The following is a 6,705-nucleotide window of genomic DNA, read 5'->3' as shown; positions in this document are numbered from 1 at the left end:
ATTACCACTTAAGAATCTCAACAGACTTAAGGGTGGGTGGGCTGACTGACACCTTACCCTCCCCCTGTAATATGGGAGAGAGGTCAGGAGTGAATGGTACATGCTCCCCACTTTCAAATATGCTGGCAGGGGCCATAAAATTAATTCCCCTGTCCCTAAGACCTGCTGTAATTTCATAGCGCCTTTGAAAATCTCAAATCTGCCCAACTGGGTCTGTGAACGATGTTGAGAATGAGGAAAGCAGAATAAGATAAGATACTTTTGAGATGTTTCACTAATGTTTCAAAAACATACTTACTGGCTTTGTTACCTCCTTTGCTAAGTCTCTCTGCAGAACTTCAACTTTAAAGTTGAAAGTGTTGACTTGTTCCTTCTGAAGGGTTTGCAGATGTTCCATTCTAGGCAGGGAAGCCTTGAGATAACAATTTAAATCAAATGGATGAGGATTAACAATTCAAAGTTATAGGAATAACAGAAAGCCTTGTCTCAGTCAACCTGAATCTTCCGAACCTGAATCCACCATTCGTTTTTGAATCAGCACCTGTTTTTATTCTCTTTATGAAAATCAATATCTAACAGTAAATGTGTTGCAAAAGCTACAAATTGTAAATGTGAAGAAGTTTTAGTTCAGTCACATCCTTCTCAGAATTTTCCAAGCTGATAACCATGTACCTTAGTTCCTTTTGCTTGGCTCTAGTTCATAATATAAATTACATTTTTAAGCAGCTGAATCATGTTATCCCCAATCCCCACCTCCAAACTGCTTTTTGCTAATGAATACATTGAACTGATTACATAATACTACTTAATATTAATGCAACACTAAATATCATTGATTCTGACTTTAACATGAACTCATAGATCAACTTAAATTTGTCTCACAGGTGATAATAGACAACTTCACTGGCATACATTTTGTGTAAAGTTCAAAATTATATCACTGAAATCTCATCACATGTAATTAGATGTCAGTGTAACAGTTACATTACCGTGAGTATTTTCCTAGTAGTGTTTTCTTCAGTAGAATGCTGAGAATTGTAGGATTGTTTTTCCAAGCTAACAGCAGCAGACCCAGGTTTCCTATGGATTCTTACTGTTTTCCCATTTCTTGATGATTTGCAGTGTTTGGTCTGGGACAAGGGACTCCTTTCTGAAGATTCTGACCTTCTGTTGTGTTGGGCATAAAATGATGGAATTCGTCTTTTTCGAGTGGAGGAAGGTAAAGGGAATGGAATGGATTCTGATGTTGCAATTCCCTATGGAAACAAACAATGTAAGAATCAAATTATCTTCTCACAGGTTTCTTTCTTTGCACCCTGCAAACAATGTTGCAGGAGATATACAGCTAATGGTGACACTTTTAAAAATAATTTTTGTTTCAAAATACAGCACATGTAATCAAATGCGATCACAAGTTTGGTGAAATACATTGGTATATTAGTTAGAATTTAAAATTATCGTAAGAACTATCACCAATAATCTTGTTACATCATCTACATACATTTACAGAATTTTGCCTGCAGAGAATGAAGAAAAAGAAAAAAAATCAATATTAAAGTGAATTTTCAGGAAATTGTTATAACTATGTATAGAAATATTGCATTAAGGATGTGCAGGTATTTAGAATTACCTTAGAAATAGACTTGTTTCTCAAGTCAGATGGCAATTTGTATGTTAAGGGCTTAATTGGAAACGTTTTCTGTAAGTCAAACAGAATTTACTTTAAATCATCTTGTAAAGCTGTAAGGCAATGTTAAAACACTTGAGCTGTAGAACATCAGAACTAAGCAGCAACAATAAAAAAAATGAATTCATTTAATGCCTTTAACTTGGAAAATGTCCCAAAGCACTTTACAGTGGAGGAGAAAAAATAAAATAGGGAAAGGAACAGACAATAAGTGTAAAAATTAAGACAGGTGGACTGAAAGCTTGGTTGAAAAGATGCATTTCAAAAGGTTTTAAAAGCGAAGTGGGAATGCGAGAAATGGAGGGACTTAGCAAGGGAATTCCAGATGGTGATGGTGGTTGAAAGGAGGTCAGATGCACCTAAAGTCAGAATTGCAGGACCAAATGGTACAGCTAGATACAAAAGGCTAGAAGAGGTCTAAAACACAGGGTGGACATCGGCTATGGAAGAGGAAGAAAAGGATTTAAATCAATAAGGACATTTTCAACTTTCACCCGAGATGTAAAATTGTCATTATAGATCGCCCTATAGACACTGCCAGTAAAAGTAAACATAATTTCCATTAATTTCTAGATGTCAGGTGTTCAATGAAATGGTACAAGAGGAGTGCAGCTTACAAGGGTTTTCTAGGCCAGAGTCAGAAATACTTTAAAATCAGTCCTGTCATAAAAGGTCAATTTTACATCTCTCCAGGTGATCCTGCCAGCTTATCCAGAACATGGCAATCCATTGCCACATCATCCTCTCCAACTCTTTAGCAGTGCCCAGGATATGCCCTTACTGGTGCAGGTTCCACATATTTTAGATGAATACCCTGATCATAGAAACTCTGGTGGGTTTAGGGTTTCCCCCACTGGGAAGTCACAATTTCCAATCTGTTTGTTATGGCAGCCACAGCAGAACTGTGAAATATGGCCCCATGTTTTTAATACTTATCTATTATGTATTTGCGAATAGGCCTCCGTAAATTATCTACCATTAAAAACTGACTGTGCAAATGGGAAACTTAAATTCTTTTATATCCAGTCTGTCAGTATTTTGTCATCCATTTTCTTCACTCCCTTCAGCTCCTTACTGAGATAGGAAACAGAACCATAGTGGAACTTTTACTGGACTAGTAATCCAGAGACCTGGACTAATGCTCCAGAGAAATGAGCTCAGACCCGCCACCATTCGCAGCTGGTGGAATTTAAATATTTAAATTCAATGAATTAATACATCTAAATAAAATGCTAGTTTCATTACTAATGATCATGTAATAACCGGATTGTCAGAAAGACCCATCTGGTTCACTAAGTCCTTCAGGGCACGAAGCCATCCTCACCTGATTTGGCCCATATGTAATTCCAGACTCACAGCAATGTAGTGACTCTTAACAGTCCTCTAAATGGTCTAACAAGTGACTCAGTTTGTATTAAATTGCCATAGAAAAGGTGAATAAGAATAAAACCGGATGGCCAACTTTGTGTGTGGCTGCATCAAGCTGTGCTTAGACTCTTGGTACACAAACACCAAGTGTCACCACGTGCTGAGGTTCCACCTGTCCCTGGTATTGCGAAGGATGGGTCTGGCCACGCTGCTACGGAACGCTCCAAGTAGTTGGACCACCTGTCCCTCGTGGAAAAATTTATGCAAAGAAACACAAGTCCATCAGGCAGTGGTCAGCACATATTGTCCTAGAGGCCCTGTGGGCAAAGGAGATGGTGTATGCTTTTAGATGGTTCTCTGAGCAGACTGTCAAAGTCATTTGGCAGAATGCATCATTGCCAGGACTTTCCAACAAGCACCAAGACGTAGCTTGGCTGGCGGTGAGAAAGGCATTCCCCGTCAAATCCTTCCTACATGCCAGGAGTCTCACCCCCTCTGCATGTTGCCCTCAAGGTGGCTGTGGTGGGGAAGAGACCATTGTTCATCTCCTTGTAGAATGTGCCTTTGCAAAGGAATTCTGGAGAGAGATGCAGTGGTTTCTGCCGAGGTTCATCCCGAGCAGTTCTGTGACACAGGACTCTGTGATCTATGGCTGTTCCCAGGGACACACACCGAGACAAACATCAATTGCAGCTGGAGGATCATCAACTCGTTGAAAGATGTTCTTTGGTCTGCCCGAAACTTGTTGGTCTTCCAGTGCAAAGAGTTGTCCCTGACCGTGCGTTGCAGACTGGCACATTCCAAGGTCCAGGACTATATGCTGAGGGATGCACTAAAGCTTGGGGCAGCCACCACAAAGGCGCAATGGGGAAAGGTCGTTGTCTAAGACCTTTCAGCCATAGTGTTCTGAGGGGCTAGGAACTGCATAGACCCCTTGGACTGTATGACTCACATTGAATGTGAGTGAATACTACTTGGCCTGAATCTTCTGGTCAGTGTGTGCACTCGCCGAACTGTCAAAGGCTTGTTAAGGCCATTAATCCCCTCATTAAAGTCATTAACAGGGCTGCCCGTCCAACCTTAAGGTTGGCGGAATGAGGTTTCATGAAGGGTTTATAAGTTTAATAAAAATTTTTATTAAAATTCATTCACATGTCCCAGCTCATATGACACTGTCACATGAGGGGACATGTCTGAATAATTTTTTTCTTTCTTTATTTCAATTTTTCATAATCAAAGCAATCTCCCTGAGGCAGCATGCGAGAAAGAGCGCAGGCCCTGACCCAGCCTCCCCGCCTGCAAAGGTAGCGCTGAGCGCTTCCAGATGTACGTCATGCTGGGCAGGCCTTAATTGGCTCGCCCATGTAAAATGGCGGCATGCCAACCAATCGCGGGCGGCGATCTGCTGCGCGCCTGTTTCCGCCCAGCCTGACCGACGGGGAGAAAATTCTCCCCCATGTATCACAATTGTATTGAAGCACCTCACAGTGCTACATGTTCTATGTAGATAACATGAATACCATTGCACTGTCTGACTGTCTGTACTGACCATGTTGAAATGTCTGTAATGTTCGCTGATTGTATTAAATCACCTCATGATCTATGTGGAAAATTTGAATATGTTTGCACTTTTTGTGATGGCCATTTTGAAATGCTTTGTAATGTTCTTTCTGATATTTTATGAATAAAGTATATTTTTCCAAAAAAACCGGACAGATCACGGTACTGGAAGCAACAAAGCCACACCCTTCCCAGTCTGCAAAGGCTTGTATGTTCTCAACGCTTTTTTTTGGATTTGTCTTGCAACAAAGACCATGTCAGAGGTTTCTCCGGAAGGTCTAAAGCCACACAGTGTCTCTGAGAGGATTTCTTCAGGTACAGGAAGTAGGTGATTCAGGAGAATGCATATCAGAATTCTCCCTGCAATGGACAAGAGGGAAATGTTTTGCAGCATCTGCAAGACAGAAACTGAGTTAATATTTCGAGTCCAGTATGACTCTTCTTCGGAAAAAAGTCATATTGGCCACGACATGTTAACTCTGTTTCTCTCTCGCAGATGCTGCCAGACTTGCTGAGCTTTTCCAGCATTTTCTGTTTTTATTTCAGTCTATTTTTAGGACATCTTTTCTAGTACTCTTCCCCATTTGGGGTGAGCAGAGGGTATCCTGAAGAGGACTGCTCAGTCACTGATGCTACTGCCCAAAGACACCTCTGTTCAAACACAGGTATCCAATGACCATCATGCATTTGTCATCTGTTTGCAGAATCTTGACTAGGGACTCCCAGTTGCCAATTCGCCATCGCCACAGGACTTGATAAATGGACCCTGGTAAAAGTCTGTGCGTGACTTTAACATGGGGACCTTGGAGCACCATCATCGTCCAGACAATCTTGATGGGTTAATGGTCCAATTTTGGGTGATGTGTCAAACCATGATGACTGGGGCCACCTTGCCCTGCACCTTCTTCCACCTTTGCACACAGTCTTCCTTCGCCTGGTCTACTGTGGAGGATTTTTTGGACACACTTTGTCTAGCACTTCCCCCTGACTTTGCCGCAGTTGTTAGCCCAACCAAGAGCAAGGAGCTCCAACAGCATCACTCAAGGAATCATGGTAGTGCAAAAGCCACATTAAGGTGGTGATCCACAGAGGAACTGGTAGCAGACCTGGGCAGTAAATTTTAGTTTAACTTGACCATTTATAGGGAAGTTTTTGCACTATATTGACTGTCGGCAGCTAACAAGATCAAGATGACATTTTGTACTAACATTGGGCCAAAGAAGCCATTTTGTATTCTGTACTCTATAGTGATTCACATGTATTAATTAATTACTGTAAGATAGTAACCAGACAGCAACGGATGATCGAATAAGTACCGAGCCTCAATGTATAATTGAAGGAAAAGTAATTAATCAAGTGGTTATTAAAGGCTGGATAATGTGCTAATGTTTGAAGTTTAAAGTATTAATTTGCTGTTGTAAGCATTATCTGTGGAAACAGAGAGCACTCAGCACTACTGTCCTTGACGGGCTGAAGCAGGTACAATAGAATAAATGGAGACTTGTCCAAACTCAGATAAAAAAAATGCTCATGGAATGTCCCATTCTTCTTCTCCCAGTAACAACAATGACCATTTGGATAAAAATTACAACATAACTGATTTGAGATGAGGTAATGCTAATTCAAGGGCTAAAAGTGGGTTTCGAGAACCATCTTGTTGCTTGCAAATTCAACTATAGTTCTGGGTGCTCCCTGAGTAGGATTTGTGAAAAATTGCTGTTAGCGAGGGAGCCTAAGGAGCATTTATACTTCTACCTGGGGTGATCACCCAAACTGAAGTTGCAAAAGTTGGTAGTGTATTGATAAGTATATTTTTTCCTTTCTTTTTAAATAAATTTTGATATTATTTGCTATTTCAGAGTGTTGTGTATGCCTAATGTCAGAGTCTTTTTTGAACTAAGGGTTAATTTGGAACTGAGTAATTAGGCCGTGCACAACAAAAATGGATACAAATTTTTATTAAATATCCCTTTAAAACTGACAGAAAGTTCGATGTCCATCGCCTAAAATGGCTTGATAGCATCAATACTGACCAAGCTGGCTGAGTCCTTAAGGACATTTGTGCCAGACTGGGCCTGTGGAAGGCAATG

At 40.7% G+C, this 6,705-nt stretch overlaps 1 long non-coding RNA gene across 1 annotated transcript; it reads right to left on the bottom strand.

Moving 5' to 3' along the window:
- Nucleotides 1–302: 302 nt before the first annotated feature.
- Nucleotides 303–1,911, bottom strand: LOC144691679 (uncharacterized). Its single transcript, XR_013579187.1, has 3 exons — nucleotides 1,631–1,911; nucleotides 990–1,256; nucleotides 303–412 (listed from the first exon to the last, which is right to left on the bottom strand). It is a non-coding gene; the product is annotated as an uncharacterized LOC144691679 (long non-coding RNA).
- Nucleotides 1,912–6,705: the final 4,794 nt, after the last annotated feature.

The sequence above is a fragment of the Cetorhinus maximus genome, chromosome 16, assembly GCF_964194155.1.
Source record: "Cetorhinus maximus chromosome 16, sCetMax3.hap1.1, whole genome shotgun sequence".
NCBI classification, from domain to species: Eukaryota; Metazoa; Chordata; class Chondrichthyes; order Lamniformes; family Cetorhinidae; genus Cetorhinus; species Cetorhinus maximus.
Note: the sequence above shows the minus strand (reverse complement) of the source record. Positions and strands in the feature narration are given on the sequence as shown.